General features: G+C 42.3%; 1 pseudogene; it reads left to right on the forward strand.

Annotated features, from left to right (window-relative positions):
• Nucleotides 1-4,213: 4,213 nt before the first annotated feature.
• The window catches only part of LOC121922492, a 52,480-nt pseudogene continuing 40,572 nt past the window's right edge, over nt 4,214-16,121 (forward strand).

Below are 16,121 nucleotides of genomic sequence, written 5' to 3' on the forward strand. Positions count from 1 at the left end.
CAGTTCCAGCATCCCCTAGCATTGAGGCAGGATGTTAAAGTGGTCTCACTGGTAATTCTGTAGTGTGTTTTGGACCTTCTCTACAGAAAAGAAATAACAAACACAGTTATATGGAAGAATTACAAATATATTCCTATGCCACACACAAAAAAGAAGTTCAACTGTTTTAGCAAGCTTTTTTATGTAAAGAAAATGAGACAAAACAGATCAGATAACTCTAAAACCTTTAAAAAACCTTTTAGGAGGCAACCTGAAGGGTTTTTCCAAAATTGCATCCAGAGTGACATTTTCTCTCCCCAGCTCCATTTTCTTCTTACTATCATTTGGTCACTTACAAATCTATCCTTTTTGTATTACTAGGTAGATGGTGAGACGGTTATTTCATCTCCCTTTCTCTCAGTTTCTGTTCACATTTGTTTGTAAGGATGTGGAGGCAGCTGCTGTTTTCCTTGCCTGTTGTAGGCAGCACAGATGGAGCCACCGGAGGAAAGAATCTCTACTGTCCCATCTCAAGCTTATTATGTTGTTTACTACACACAAGGCTGAAAACCTTACCCACAGAAAGTCTTTGTTTTCATCTCTCTCACCGTCTCCCATGCTGATGCCGTTAAAAAACATCTGCGAGACAGAAAGTGAGGAGAAGAGGGCTGGATGAGCACAAGAGACTGTGCAAAAAGGGGATTCACTGGCAGAGGATTGTTAATGGGGCTGCATCCAAACTGCAGCATAATACTTAAAGTACCAGGTATGAAAATATTTTCCTTATCATGTATGTGATGGCCCAATCTGCAGAAAGCCCCAGATTGAGCTGCAGAAACCTCGTCGATAAACACCTTTGACACCTCTGAATTGCCATGATCTGCGATGGAATCCTGGAATTGTGCTTGATGTGACACCAGAGCACACTAATAGAGAAGGCAAAGTCTCACAAAAACTGCAAATCCCAGGGACTTCATTAAGCCATGGTAGTCAAAGTGGGGTGACATCTGGGATGATTTCTGCGTGTGGATGCTGCCTGAGATTTACTGTCGGGTAGTTTCCCCATTCCAGATGTGGTCTGAGATAATAAAAAAATAAAAACCATGGAAGCCAGCTTTCAGTGTAGTTCTTCCATAAGTTTTCAGAAGTTGAACAGTGGCCACAATGAGAGCAGTCTTGAGCTTCTTTTTTCTCCATTCAGCTTAAGGAGTTGGTATACAGTGACTTTTCCATCCTCTTCTTTTCAGGGCCTAAATGCAGTAGAAACAAAAGAAAGAAAAAAACGGCTTTTTTGACCTGGCCCTGTCTATCCGAAGTGTGGGGTAAAGAGGCTCAGAAGAAAGATAACTCTTATGGTGAAGAAATAATAATAATAATAATAATAATAATAATAATAAGTTTTATATTTCCTACCTCTCCGATGGATCGAGGCGAGATTACAACCATAAAACGCAGTAACATCTAGACTGCATGCAATAAAACAATACATCAATCAAAATTACAGTTTAAAACAATAAAAACATCATTAAAATGCACAATGACAGCCAAAAGGGGATTTTTCTTAGGTCTTTATAAAGATGGATGGGTAGAGAGATCCATCTTAAGTGCTTTCTTGAAGGCATTTAAGGTGTAATAAGACAGATATCTTCCAGAAGTTGTCCATAACTTGGGGGCTTAGCTGTAATGCTCTATGGAAAGTTGATGTTAATGGTCTGAGTTACTTAATAAATTCTTCCCGATATTTGAGAGTGTGGAGCGGATTGTGTAGGGAGAGGCATTCCCTGAAGTAACTCGGGCCAAGCCTATAGGGCAGGGGTAGGCAACCTGCGGCCCACGGGACGGATGCGGCCCAGCGAGCATTGGACTGGCCCAGACCAGTCTGCCGCGATTGCGCCGGGGCTTTGGCCTCCGCGCGCCGGGGCAAGTGGGGACAATTGTCTATGGAACGCCTCAGAACATGCATTTATATAACATTTTTAAAAAATCAGCAAATGTTTTTGTTTTGTCTCCACTTATTTTAAAAAGTGCCACCATTTGACAATTTGTCCTACATTCTCCCAGTTTATTATTTATTTAATTTTTTTTAAAAAAATTTTTTAATTATTTATTTTTTGACTCGTCCCCCCCCCCCCCCCCAGTTGTCTGGGGACGCACAGCCCCCGGCTCAAAAAGGTTGCCTAACCTGATATAGGGCTTTAAAGGTAATGACAAAAACTTTTGTATTGCGCAGGAGCTAATTGGCAGCCAATGAAGAGATTCAGCACTGGTGTTATTATGGTCTGTCCTGGATGTTCCAGTGATCAATCTGGCTGCTGCATTTTGAAACAACTGAAGCTTCCAACTTGTCAGAGGTAGCCCCATGTAGAGCGCCTTGAGAAATCTAATGAGGAGTTGCCAGTGCAAGTACCACTGCTTACGGTCCTTTTGGTCCAGTGTAGGGGTTTGAGGAAATTTAGCCCATTAGATGGTAAAAGCATGGAATAAGAGTAATAGAAGAGAGATGTAGAGAAGAGGGGGTTAGAAGAAGAAGCAGAAGGGGAAATCTCCTGTCCTAAGGAACTAATGAAATGTACCAAACGAAACCATCTCCTTTAGCCCCCATACAGAGAACAATATGGAAATTGGTTTGTTTTGTTTACAAATAGTTTGTTGTTTGGAGGGTTATCTCCTCTGCATAAAAAACATCAACAAAAGATTGAGACCATATAATGAAAACAACAGTTTATATAGAATTCGTTTATTTATAATAGATCCAAGAAGATATAGAACACACACAAAAAATACAGAAAGGAAGTGTATAAAGTAATGAAGATTTAAATGTAAACTGCTATTTTGTCACATTGGAAATTGATATTTTTTAAAATTGTAAATAAAAAAATAAATAGCTAATGCCCACAAATTCAATGGGGCTTACTCCCAGGTAAGCAACTACCTTTGGCTCTTGTTACCCTATTCATGGGGAAAGGCAGGTAAGAAATAATAATGATGATGATGATGAATCTTAAAGTCATTTCTGATTTATGGCAACCCTAAGAGGGACCTATCATCATTGGGTTTTTCTTGGCAAATTTCTTTCAGAAGGGGTTTGTCATTGCCTCCCTCTGAGGCTGAGAGAGTGTGACTTGCCCATGGTCACCCAGTGGGTTTACATACGCGAGGGAAGGGATTCGAACCCTGGGCTCCAGAGCCTTATTCCACATTGCTCAAAATGGAGGACATCTTGTCCTCCATTTTGGACAGAAGGTTCAAATGGAGGACGTCTGATACTTGACCATCATTTGATCACTCCTTACTGGTTACTCGACATCTCTGCTTCTTTCTGTCTTGGTCGTTTTAACTAATGGCTTTAATGATTTGTTTTATATTTTATCATTGTTATATTTATGTATTTTGTTATATATGTAAAGAGGGGGGAAACATTTATATTGCATTTTATGTGTGTATCGGTTTTTATTATTGTATTACTGTGTGGTGTTTTACTGTGTTTGTAAGCCGCCTTCATCCTACAAGAAAGGGCGGGGTATAAATAAGATTTATTATTATTATTATTATGAGGAGGAGGAGGAGGACTAAGGTCCGAAACACTGTGTGCAGAAATAATCCAGTTTGAAACCGCTTTAAGTGCCCTGGCTCAGTGCTGGGGAATTCTGGGAACTGTAGTTTCCTGACAGAACTCAAGAGAGATCTTGTGGCGCCTCTGAAACTCACTGAAAGGAAGACATTGGCAGCATGAGCTTTCCTAGACTTCAGTCTACTTCCTCAGAGGCATCTGAGGGGGAAGTAGATAGACTGAAGTCTGGCAGAGCTCATGCTGCCAATGTCTTCCTTTCAGCGATTCTCAGAGGTGCCACAGGATCTCTCTAGGTAGTTTTTGTGAGATATTAACCTTTCTCTGTCGGAGCCACAATAAACTACCATTCCCAGGATTCCCTAGCGCTGAAGCTAGACAGCTAAAGCGGTCTCCGAAGTGGATGATTCCTAGAGAGAGTGTTCTGACCCTCAGTCAGTCCCCTCAGAAGAGCCTGGCCCCGCCCCCTTTCCGTTGGGCCCCGCCCCCTCCGAGGTCTCCTCCTCTTTTGCCCAATCCGCGCGGGGCGACGTCGCTGGGCGGCAGTGAGTGACGCAGTGAGCGGCGCGCGAGGGCCCCTCCCCCTCCCGGAAGCAGAGCAGAGCAGGAGGCGAGGCGAGGCGCCCCCTGGCTTCCCTGCCCTCCCCCCCCCCCCCCCCCCCCCCCCCCCTCCCTCCCAGGCGCCATGGGGGGCTCCCTGGTGGCCCCCAATGGCTCCCTGCCCCTGACGCCCGGAGGGGCAGCCTCCTCCGCCTCCTCCTCGTCTTCGGGGGCCGGTCCAGGCTCCCGTGGCTGCGAGAACGGGGCCTTCATGGACAGCTTCGGCATCTTCCTGCAGGGGCTGCTCGGGGTGGTGGCCTTCAGCCTCCTCATGCGTGAGTCCCTCCCTTTCTCTGGAACCCCGGGGTCTGTAGCTTCGCAGGGGCTTCCCTGCCGATGGGGATCCTGGGATCTCTAGTCTCACAAAAGCTTTGTGGGATCCTGGGACCTGTGGTTTCTCCAGGGCTTTGGGTTCTTCCCTGCCGATGGGGATCCTGGCATTTGTACTTTCATCAACTCCTATCGTCTTCCTGGACTATGGGATCCTGGGATCTGTAGTTTCACGGGGGGTTTGGGTGCCTCTACGCTGTAGAGAGAGTGCGGCTTTGACCCCGCTCGCTTTAAGTGCTGTAGGTCCATCTTGCAGAAGCCTGGGACTTGTACTTTCACCTCTAGTCTACACTGTAGAAGTAGAGCAGTTTTGACGCCTCCTTTAGGTGCAGTAGTTGCATCCTATGGCATCCTGGGAGTTGTACTTGCACGAGGTCTTTGGCTTCCTCTGCCAAAGCACTCTTTGGGAGAGAAGGCTGAAACTACAAATCCCAGGATTCAGAAGGATGGAGCCAGGGCAGCTAAATCAGTGTCAAACAACAGGGAATGAGATTCCACCTAAGCATTAGAAAGAACTCCCTGACAGTAAGATCTGTTCAGCACAGAAGATTCTGATTTGGGGAGTGGTGGAGTCCTTCTTTGGGGGTCTTCAAGCAGAGGCTGGATGGCCATCTGTCAGGGGGGCTTTGGGGTTGGACTGGATGGCCCTTCTAGGGGTCTTTTCCAACTCTACGATTCTGTGAAATTGCATTATTTGTGCAGTGTGGATGCACCCCAGAACTCTCCACCTGGGTCCTGCTGCCCCTTCCTTGCCTGCCAGAGCAGGGGGCTGACACACAAAAACACACACATGATATAGTCGGCCAAGAGAGGAGAAAGTGGCCCCCATGCTCTGTTGCCTTGTGTTCCATTGGGAGGAATATCTGGGCCCATACAGACAGGCCAAAATAAAGCTGCTTTGGGTCACTTTGGAGGTATGCTGTTTAAATGATGCATGCGTCCTAAATGACCAGAAGCTGTGCCAAAGCCATGCTCCAGTCCTATCATTTATATATCTGACAGGTTAATGATGGCTAGTAAACGTTAATGAGACACATTCAGGGCTTGCCAGGTGGGTCATATAGCAAACAACGTCCAAAATCCACAAAACAGTGACAGCTTTACAGGGCCTAAGGTGCATTTTGGATAAAGTTGTAAAAAGTTAAGGAAGTTGTAAGAGGGCAGAATCCTCCCCATTTCCAATAAGTCTGAGAAAACACCTGTCCAGCGTGAATGTTATTTAAGCAGCAGGCAGTGCAAACAAGTGACAAAGAAATAAACCAGGGGATCAGCCCACTTGGTGATAAGGCCTTTCTCGCTCTCGCTCTTCTCTTATCTCTCTCTCTCTCTTAGACTTTTCACTCCCTCCTCCTGGTACTTGAGCAGGTCCCATACTTGAACCCCAGAAAGCAAGGCTTCTCTGGTTCCCTTCTCCCTTTCTCTCTCTTGTCAGCCCCCTTCCTTTTGTTTCCCTGATTCGGTTGCCTTGGCTCTTTGTCAGCTGCTCCCTTGACTGCCTTCATCCCCTTTCTCTTTTCAGCCCCTTTTTAGTTTGGAGAAAAGCTGGGATGTACCTGATAACGTTCCCTCTCTTTGCCAGAGAGATTGCTGAGCCATTGAGAGTATCTTTGTGCAAAGGTGTTTTTGTTACATGGTGGTGTATTATACTTTTCAGATAATGAGTATTAGCTTATATAGGTGTATTTTTTTCAAAACAAAAATCTGCTTTTCCAGGGTCTTCCTAATTTCCCTATGTACAGTTGGCCCTCTCCACCCACAGATTCCTTATTCACAAATTTAACTATCTATGGCTTGAAAATATTCTTTTTTATTTATTTTTTGGCTTGAAAATATTACACACACACACACACACACACACACACCAAAAAGCGAAACTTCTTTTGCCTTTTTATGTATGGGACACCATTTTACTGTGCCATTGCATTCATTGGAACATGAGAATTCACAGATTTTGGTATCCATGGGAGGCCCTGGAACCAAAAACCAGTGGATACCAAGGGCCCTCTGTATTCAAAGGATCCTTTTGATATCCCTTATTGGGTACATAGTGTCTGTAGCAAGTTTGCTTACTCCCTTGAATATTTTGTTGGATGTGGAAATGCAGTTAAGCTTGTGCCACCTGTTCACCATCTTCCCATGAGAGATTCTCTATTTTGCACCAGACATTTTAACCCTGTCCTGTTGTCTGCCGCCACTTATTCCAGTTGACACACTTGCATGTATTCACTGTTCGTACTTTCTTATTAATCATGGCTGTCATTTTCCAGAGTAAACTACTCAAGATAATATTATGTTCTTGGTTATAGTTAAACAAGTTTTCATGGGATATGTGAAGTCGAAGACTTTCATGGCTGGCATCCATACTTTTTTGTGGGGTTTTCGGGTTATGTGGCCATGTTCTAGAAGAGTTTCTTCCTGACGTTTCACCAGCATCTGTGGCTGGCATCTTCAGAGAATGCTTGCCTGGAAAGGATTTGGGTATATATATTGTGTGACCTGGAATATACATGCAAATCACTCCTGCCTTTCCAGGTCACACAATATATATACCCAAGTCCTTTCCAGGCAAGCATTGAAGATGCCAGCCACAGTTGCTGGCGAAACATCAGGAAGAAACTTCTGGTTGTATTAGGCAACCCTTGTTAAATGGTAATGTTGAGAATATTTGGGGGGATCCATTCCTGACCCCTCCCCCAATGAAAATGGAAATTTGAAAATATTCAAGCCCCATTGGCTTGAATGGCCACACACACCATGGGTGCACATGCCATTTTAAGCCTCCCTGCTTGCTAGTCTGCGAAGGACTGAGATGGCAGACTTGAAGTCCGTGAAAATGGAGGGAGGACTGTATTTTGGACCTTGGAATTCCAGATAAGGGATACTCAGACTCTAGTGTGTATGTTGGCTGCTTAAAATCTGTGAAAAGCTTTTTAAAAATAACATCTGTTTTCGTATTTATTTCACAAGGATACGTGTATGAACTGGCAGACTTCTTTGAAAGATGTAGTTATAATAGTCTGTTTTCTCACTGTCTTATGTCGCTAGCTGAAACATCTTGATCTATTTTGATATTTCAAATACTGCAAATCCAGTCCAGTGATTCATGTTGGTTCAAAAGTAAACTCTCCATCTTGAGAATTAAACATATGGTTAGGTAACTTTTTTCTGATGATATTTAAAAACCTCATTCTCCAGTTCATAATTCTCAAGATAAAGAGTTTAATTTTGTACTGGAGTGGGGGACCTTGAATTTACGCACTTTTTAATCAGTTTGTTTTGTTAGAATCCCAGAGTCCATTGAATAGAGTTGGTGTCAGAGTGAGGACCAGAATCCTGGACAATCAATCAGTCAGCTTGTTTATTGAAACAACTGAACTTTATTGAAGGCTCCAAAATCAGCGATGTCTCATCACTCAGCTTCTAAGCTGAGGCTGACCCCTCCCAGCCAAAGCAATGCATAAGTTCCCCCGAATCCAAAGCACTCCACCCCTAGAAAAAGCCCGCGCAACAGGACCCCTCCTTCCCAGCACTAGTTCCCATCCTCCATCCCTATCCCCTGAGAAACGAAACTGCATTCCAAGTCTCTGCAGGCCAGCCTCTCAAGGACACTAGATAACTCACACCTGGTCCAGCCTAGTACTCCATATCACCATCTCTACAAGCTATGCAAAGCGCAACCCATCCCCCCAGCATCCACAGTAGAATACATTTGGTAGAATACTACAGGATTCTAACAGTTGGTCACTTAAAGAGCCATACACTTTGTAAAAACAAAAAACAAAATCCAGTTTCAAGCTGTATATGTGTTACTTGGGAGTGTTGCTTGGATAGCATGTTGTTGCACTCATAGCCTGTTTTTGAAATTCCCATGAGCATCTTGTTGGTCATTAACAAAATATTACACTCGATAGACTTCTGTTCTAATTTCTCCTAATGTTCTTATGAGCTCTGTAGATCTTAATGCAATAGAACTGCACAAAGCACTGGACAAAGGCAACCAATTATTTCTCATAATTTACACATGAACAATACTAAGGCTTATGAGCACTAGGTCAATCATGCCACTTTTCGCTTTTCAGCAGCACTTGCCATTCAGTTTTACTATTATTTCCTGAATGATATGATGTTGTAAATGCTTGAAGAGCTAGTGCACATCATTAAGAAATCTAGTACTAAATACTGATCTACCTTCTGCCTTCTCTTAAATTACCTTAGTGCACACTCAGTCCTCTTGACACTTTTCAGACCCATTGGTGATACTAATTTTTGTTGTCCAATAATTACATTCAGTCCTCTTGTTTTTCTTGTGCAAAATACAGTGTTAACCCAGTCTTTTGAACAACAGTACTTAAAAGATCCATGTGTTGGCTGCTGAACATATGATTAGCAGGAAAAATGGAGACACAGCTCAAGGTGTTCAGTGGATGAATTATTTATTGATAAAAAGCCTAACACATTTTAGCCTGTTCATACTCTCAAAGGTACTGTATAAAAGAAAGTGAAACAACACATAAATACATAACAAAACAATGCATTTTGCAATATATGGAAGAATTATTATATTTGTACATGGTCCTATAGCCTGTACATACCTATTTGAAATTTAACTTCAGAAATTTCTAGAGTCGAAACTCTTATACCATTTATTGGACAAAATGAAGAAATGTGAACTGAGGCTAAAGTTATGTTTTTAATGTCAGCAGATAGTTACAAAAAAAGTGACTGCTAGTTAACATTCAAGGATACTTGGATATAACAGGGTGAAGGAAAGGGAACCATAAAAATGGTGCCAGTTATGGATTCCTTTTGAATACTCTGTCTCCAGAAGTCTGCCACATGTTATGGTAATCGAGCATGTTCAGTTCTCTTTGACCTATTGTGTGTGCCCCCCCCCCCCCCCCGCGCACTTCTCCTTGTAGCATTTCCTTTCCTGGACATCTACCTCCTTCTAGTGCAGTGATGGTGAATCTTTTACAGACCGAGTGCCCAAACTGCAACCCAAACTCCACTTATTTATTGCAAAGTGTCACATCCCTCTGGCTTTCTAGTAAGAAACTCTGGCAAACTCTGTGTTAGGGCGACAGCATGTGTACCCACAGAGAGGGCTCTGAGTGCCATCTCTGGCACGCATGTCATAGGTTCGCCATCACTCTTCTAGTGCAAGGTGTGTTAGCTGCAACATCTTCCATTTCTGCAGATGGTTCTGCGCTTTTTCATAAACAGAAGCAATGAACAGTTGCTTCAGGTTTTTCAAAAAAGGCTATTTTGAGTCCAGTCCCCCCAAATAAAAGGTATTAAAACTTCAAAAATAGCCTCGTTGTAGAATTGTGGAGTCTGTCTGTTGTTGTTGTTTGCCTTCAAGTGGTTTCTGACTTATGGTGACCCGAAGATAAACCTATCCTGAGGTTTTCTTGGCAGGGTTCTTCAGAGGGGATTTGCCATCGCCATCCTCTCAGACTTAGGCTGCCTCCACATTGCAGAAATAACCCAGTTTGAGATCACTTTTACTGTCATGGCCCCTTGCTGTGGAATTCTGAGAACTGTAGTTTGGTGAGACATTTAGTCTTCCCTGTCAGCGCACTCTGGTTCCACAACATACTACTGTTACCAGAATTCCATAGCACTGAGCCATGGCAGTTAAAGTGGTGTCAAACCTGATTATTTCTGTAGTGTGGATACAGCCTGAGAGAGTTTGACTTGCCCAAGGTCATCCAGTGAGTTTACATGGTGAAACCAGGATTCAAACCCTGGTCTCCATAACAATGTAAAAATTCTTATTTTGGAGTTGAATTTTCTTTCTTTCTTTAAAAAAACCCCCAATATCAGGCTTTGAGGGGTGGCTTTAAAGGACTTACACTGCACAGTTCCTACCCCTTCTCTAGAGCATAAATGGTACTGTTTTTGTCAGAGAATTGGGATTCCTGTTAACAATTCTTGCTGTTTTGCCAATTTTGCAGTTGCCCTGAGTCTGCCTATACTTCTTTCTTATACATGACTTTGCCTATAGAGGTGATAGTACTCACAGAACGGGATTGGAACTAGAATAGAATTAGATTCCTAACTGCCAAGACTCAATTATGCAAATAATGTTCCTCCTTGAAATTCTATTAAACTTCCTGCTTTTAGCAGTATAAGAAATTTAACATAGTAAAACTCCTTGTGGGGTATTTACCATGAATGTAATACTTCTGTGATTTGATAGTGATGCAGAGCAGTAATATAAGCTGAGTAATGAAATTTCTTGATACTGAGCTTTGTGCATGTAGTAGTTAGCATTTTTAAAATGTAACACGAAGTACTGTACTGCAGTTGATTCTTCTATTTTACTGGGGGCGGGTAGATAATCTTTTATAATATATGATTGCACTTTTCTTCTACTTAGTCCAAATGATGTTGGTTCAAAAGACTTTTAAAACGTCATTTGAGGACCATGGACAGTTCTTACAATGAGAACCAAGAGTTTCTGTTGTAATGGAAGGTGTCAGGGAAGGGAAAGCTGGTGCAAAGCATGATTGGGGAGTTCCTGGACTGCCGCTCCCATTCATTACAGCTATGCTGGCTAGTATTTATTAAAGTTGCCATCGCAAGAACAGGTGGACCAGGTCATGCCACCTCTACTCCAGTTTAAAGGGCACTGCAACTTGCTTGTTCAGAAAGCATCAGTTAAGTGTAAAACACAAACACTATGTAAGCGTACATATTACTTTAGGCTGTGTAGTGCAGACACACTGAAGTCATGTTTGTCAGCAGAGTATTTTTGGTGGTTGGGCTGTCCTAGCACACAGCCACTGGAACCATGTGCCCTATAATGCATTAGAATCCTCTGCTCTGTGACTGGTGTTATCATTTGCTATAGGTCCACTGAATCTTTATTTGTAGGGACATGGCAAAAAGCTACCAAATTCCAGCAGGGTTGTACCCCATAAGGTCAGCAACTTCCAACTTTGTTTTGCCCTCATTGGAGAAAATTAAGTTTTGCGTTGGGGAAAGTGAGAAATGCGATATTCTCTCTCTCTCTCTCTCTCTCTCTCTCTCTGCCACTGTGCTGTATAGCTGTGAGGGACCTCCATTGTGGTGCATGATCACTTCAATGCTATATGGCAGGGATCAGAAGAAGATAGACAGGGAGCTACTAGTAGATCTCTGGATGACCTGGAGTAGATCAGCAAGGATTTCTGGCTTCCATATTTTTAGTAGGAATAAGGACAAAAGGCTTTACCCTCTCCCTTTTCCCCCCCTCAAATTGGGCTGCTATAATCAAGAAAACAGAGATACCAGTATGTTGTGTGGAATGATCCGAGTGTGAGCTCCTCTACTGGTACTGCTAACAAATTCCATAGCTGAGTATGTACTCAGAGGCATCTTTGTTGCTAGCTCCCATGTCTGCCCTTCTCAAGCCACAGTCATTGCATTTGTAGATTGTGAGGAACAACAAAGGCCTGTTACAGACAGGCCAAAATAAAGCTGCTTCGAGTCATTTTAGAGATATGGTATTTCAATGATGCATGCGTCCTAGGAGTCCAAAAGCCGCACCAAAGCCACGGTCCGGTCCTAAGGACTGGAGTGCAGCTTTGGTGTGGCTTTTGGACTCTTAGGACTCATGCATCTTTGAAATACCATACCTCCAAAGTGACTCGAAGCAGCTTTATTTTGGCCTGTCTGTAACAGGCCAAAGATTTTGTAAGTCTGCCTATCTCTGGTATATTGCAAGGATTGGAGGAGGGATGGAAAGTGGAAAGGTATCCATTTTTGTCACAGAATCATAGAGTTGGAAGTGGTCTGATGGGCCACTGAGTCCAACCTCCTGCTCCGTGTAGGATTTCCAGTTAAAGGACCCTCCAGCTAAAGGATCCTCAGCCTTGTTTTGGAGACATCTAGAGAAGGAGACCCCCACCACCTCTTTAGACAATTCTGTTATCTAATCTGCTTTTACCATCAAGTTCCTTCTAATGTTCCTCCTATACCTTCAAAGCATTAGATCTTGTCCTAGCCTCTGGGGCAGCAGAGAACAAATCAGCTCCCTCCTCTCTGTGACAGCCATTATTATTATTATTATTATTATTATTATTATTATTATTATTAACCTTTATTTATAAAGCGCTGAGTAAAATCACACCACACTGCATTCTTCTTTTTACCAATCTGAACAAGCCCAGCTCCTTCATACCTCTTACCCTCCTTGTTGCCCTCTTCTCTGAAATCTGCTCCAACTTGTCTAAATCCTGCTTAATGAGGCAACCAGAATTCAACATACCACTACAGATGAGGCCTGACCAGAATATAGTGGGACTATCTCCTTCTTTGGAGGTTTTTAAGCAGAGGCTAGTTGGCTATCTGTCAGGGGTCCTTTGATTGTGAGTTCCTGCATAACGGGGTGCGACTGGATGACTCTTGAGATCTCTTCCAGTTCTATGAGTCTACATCCCATGACCTGGAAATTATGCTTCTACTAATGCAGACTACAATAGCATTCACTTTCTTTGTTGCCACGTCATACTGCTGGCTCATGTTCAACATGATGAACAATAATCGCAAGGCCCTTTCATATGTAGTGCCTTTGAGCCAAGTGTTCCCAATCCTATATCTGCACATTTGGTTTTTTGTGTCTTAAATGTAGAATTTTGCATTTGTCTCTATTGAATTTCTGCCCAATTTTCTTGTTTTGAATTCTTTTGCTATCTTCCACTGTTTTAGCCTCTGCTCCTAGTTTTATTTCGTATCGTCTGAAAAACTTGATAAGGAATCCCTCCACCGTGTCATCTAAGTCATTGATTAAAATGTTGAAGACTAATGGGACCTAGAACAGAAACATGAGGCACTCCACTTGAGGCCTCCTTCCAGTTTGAAGCTCAGCCTTTGAGCATGATTTTCCAACCAATTACGGATCCATCTGATGATGATTCTATCTATTTCATATTTAATCAGTTTGCTAATCAAAATATCATGTGGTGCTTTACCAGATTCTTTGCTGAAATCCAGATGAATATCATCCATCCATCTACTAAGCAAATTGTTTTTTGTTTTTTGAAAAAAGATACGTTTGGCAGGATTTGTTCTTGACAAACCTTTGCTGGCTCCTACTAATCACTACTAAGATGCTTGCAGACAGAGTATTGTATAATTCATCCAAATAATTTTTCTGGTATTGAAGTCAGACTGACTGCTCTGTAATTTCCTGGGAGGGACAATGTTTGCTTGTCTCCAGTTCTCTGGCACCTCACCCATTCTCCAAGATTTCTCAAAAATGATGGCAAGTAATTCTGTGAGTATATCAGGAAGTTCCTTCAATACTCTAGGATGCAGTTCTGGCCTTAGAGATCTGAACTCATACTTCTTACTAATCTTGATTTTCAATCCAGATTCCTTGTAAAGTCTCTGCTGTACACAATCCTCTGTAAAAACTGAAGCAAACTTGGTATTGAACAGTTATTTGCTTTTTTATTGTGATCTTTTCAGCATTTTATCACCCTTGTTGAGCAGCAGTCCCACCATTTCTTTTGTCATTTCTTAGCTTCAAAAATATGTTAAAAGACCCTTCTTGTTGCTCCTTGCTTGCCTAGCCAGACTCAGCTCATTTTGAATTTTAGCTTTCCATACACTATTAGCTTTCCATACACTGTGCATGCTTGGGCTACACAGTCTTCCTCGGTGACTTGTCCTTCCTTCCATTTTTTATACATACTCTTTTTTTCTATTCACTTCCTCCTCAAGTTTACTGTGCAGCCACATTGGTTTTTTCAGATTTCCCATTTTTTCATCTTCTTCCATGGAATTGTTTGTGATTGTACTTTTAGAACTCCTTCTTCATGTAGTCCCACCCATGCTAGGTGTCTTTTTCCTTTAGCATCTGTGGCCATGGATTCTACCCAATATTTACCTAAACTTGATAAAATCAGCTTTCTTAAAATCCAAAGTTCATGTTTACTATACTTTTACTTGGCCTGTCTCACAACCACAAAGTGTAGCAATACAGTACATCATTGTTCCCTCTAAAGTACTGTGTCCTTTGAAAATCCATCAGTGATACATTTATTGGCCAACCAAAATGCACAATATACTTGTTGCAACTTTCGAAGCTCCATGGGCTTCTTCATCAGACAAGGTGTTACAAACGAAACAGGAGAAAAAAAATAATTGGAGATGTTAGTCAGATGTGTTTATGTTGTTTCAGTCCTTAGTAAAGATGGCATGCTTGGGAGGTGTTTGTGCCAGTTTCTTCCAACTGTGAATTTAATTGATAGATTTGACAGTGGGCTTATATTTCAATGTGAACTGCCTGGAATACGAACCTGAAAAAGTGTGGTGCAAATAACTGTAATAAGCAAAGTCTTAGCCTAGTATTTTGCTCTTGTTGTTGTGTGCCTTCAAGTCATTTCCAACTTATGGCAACCCTAAGATTTTCTTGGCAGGTTTCTTCAGAGGGGGTTTGTCACTGTCATCTTCTGAGTATTGATTGTCCTTGTAGGTCTGAACACACATATGTAAAAGATTTTGATGCTTTTATTTAGTTCCTTCTATATGACAAGCTGTGTGGTGCATATGCTTTGCATAGTCTGCATGGCAGATGGGGGAAATGATACAGATGGTACACAAAAGGATGTACACAATCCTTATCTGCAATCTGATTGTAAAGGGACGATTCTTAAAGGATTCTTTTATGCACCAATTTCTGTGCTATTTTGTTGGGTTTTGTTTGTGTGTACGTGTGCGTGCACATTCACCGGGATGTTCAGATAGTTGTTATCTAGGCATGTGTAAATGGCAATGTAGTTTCACTCTGTGTGAAAAAGGTCTGTCCTACCTATGTTATGAACCAGAAATAACTGAGGAGCAGTATGTACCTCTCCACACTAATTATTAAACTCAAGCTCTAAATGGTATCTTGAATGTTCTGTTCTATATATACTGTTTAGCAATGATGTGGAATCTCCAGCCTATAGAATGATTGTGCAGTGGTGACTTAATAGAGGATTTTTACTTGTGCTTCATTGTCTTTCTCTTGGGACATGAAGAGATCAGCTCTAGTTTTGGATTACATCATTAATGAAGGCACTCCTAGGACTGAAGCCAAGGTGCTCTTATTCAGTTTTGGCTGGCTTCCACAGAGTTGTCTTTTCTTGAAAGGGACAACCAAGATGATCAAGGAACTGGAGTGACTCCACTAGGATGAAAGGTTAAAAGGTACAGGGCTCTTCAGCTTAGAAAAAGATGATCAAGCTGAGATATGACTGAAGTGTGTAAAATTATACAACAAGCTTTTTGCCATTTTTCATGAATTATATCCTAATAATAATAATAATAATAAGTTTTATTTATATACCGCCCAATCACTGGGAATCCGAGTGGTTTACAACAGAGGGGATAATAGACGGTTCCTTGCCCTCAGGCTTACAATCTAAAAGACACGACACAAAAGGAGAAGGGAATGGTGAGGGGGGGAGGGAATCAGGTCCAGTATTCTTCTCTCCCTCTGAGGCCTGGACCAAAGCAGATGGACTGGAGGGAGGGCTCTTCTTCTTCAAGCTAGCCCTGATGGAGCTGGGCCAGCCTATTCTCTCCCTCACAGGCTGAAGGATGACAATTATGGAGAGAGGGGCCTCTTTCTTCAGGCTAGCCCCTGATGGAACTGGGCCAGCCTACTCTC

The sequence above is a fragment of the Sceloporus undulatus genome, chromosome 2 (assembly GCF_019175285.1).
Source record: "Sceloporus undulatus isolate JIND9_A2432 ecotype Alabama chromosome 2, SceUnd_v1.1, whole genome shotgun sequence".
Lineage (NCBI taxonomy): Eukaryota > Metazoa > Chordata > Lepidosauria > Squamata > Phrynosomatidae > Sceloporus > Sceloporus undulatus.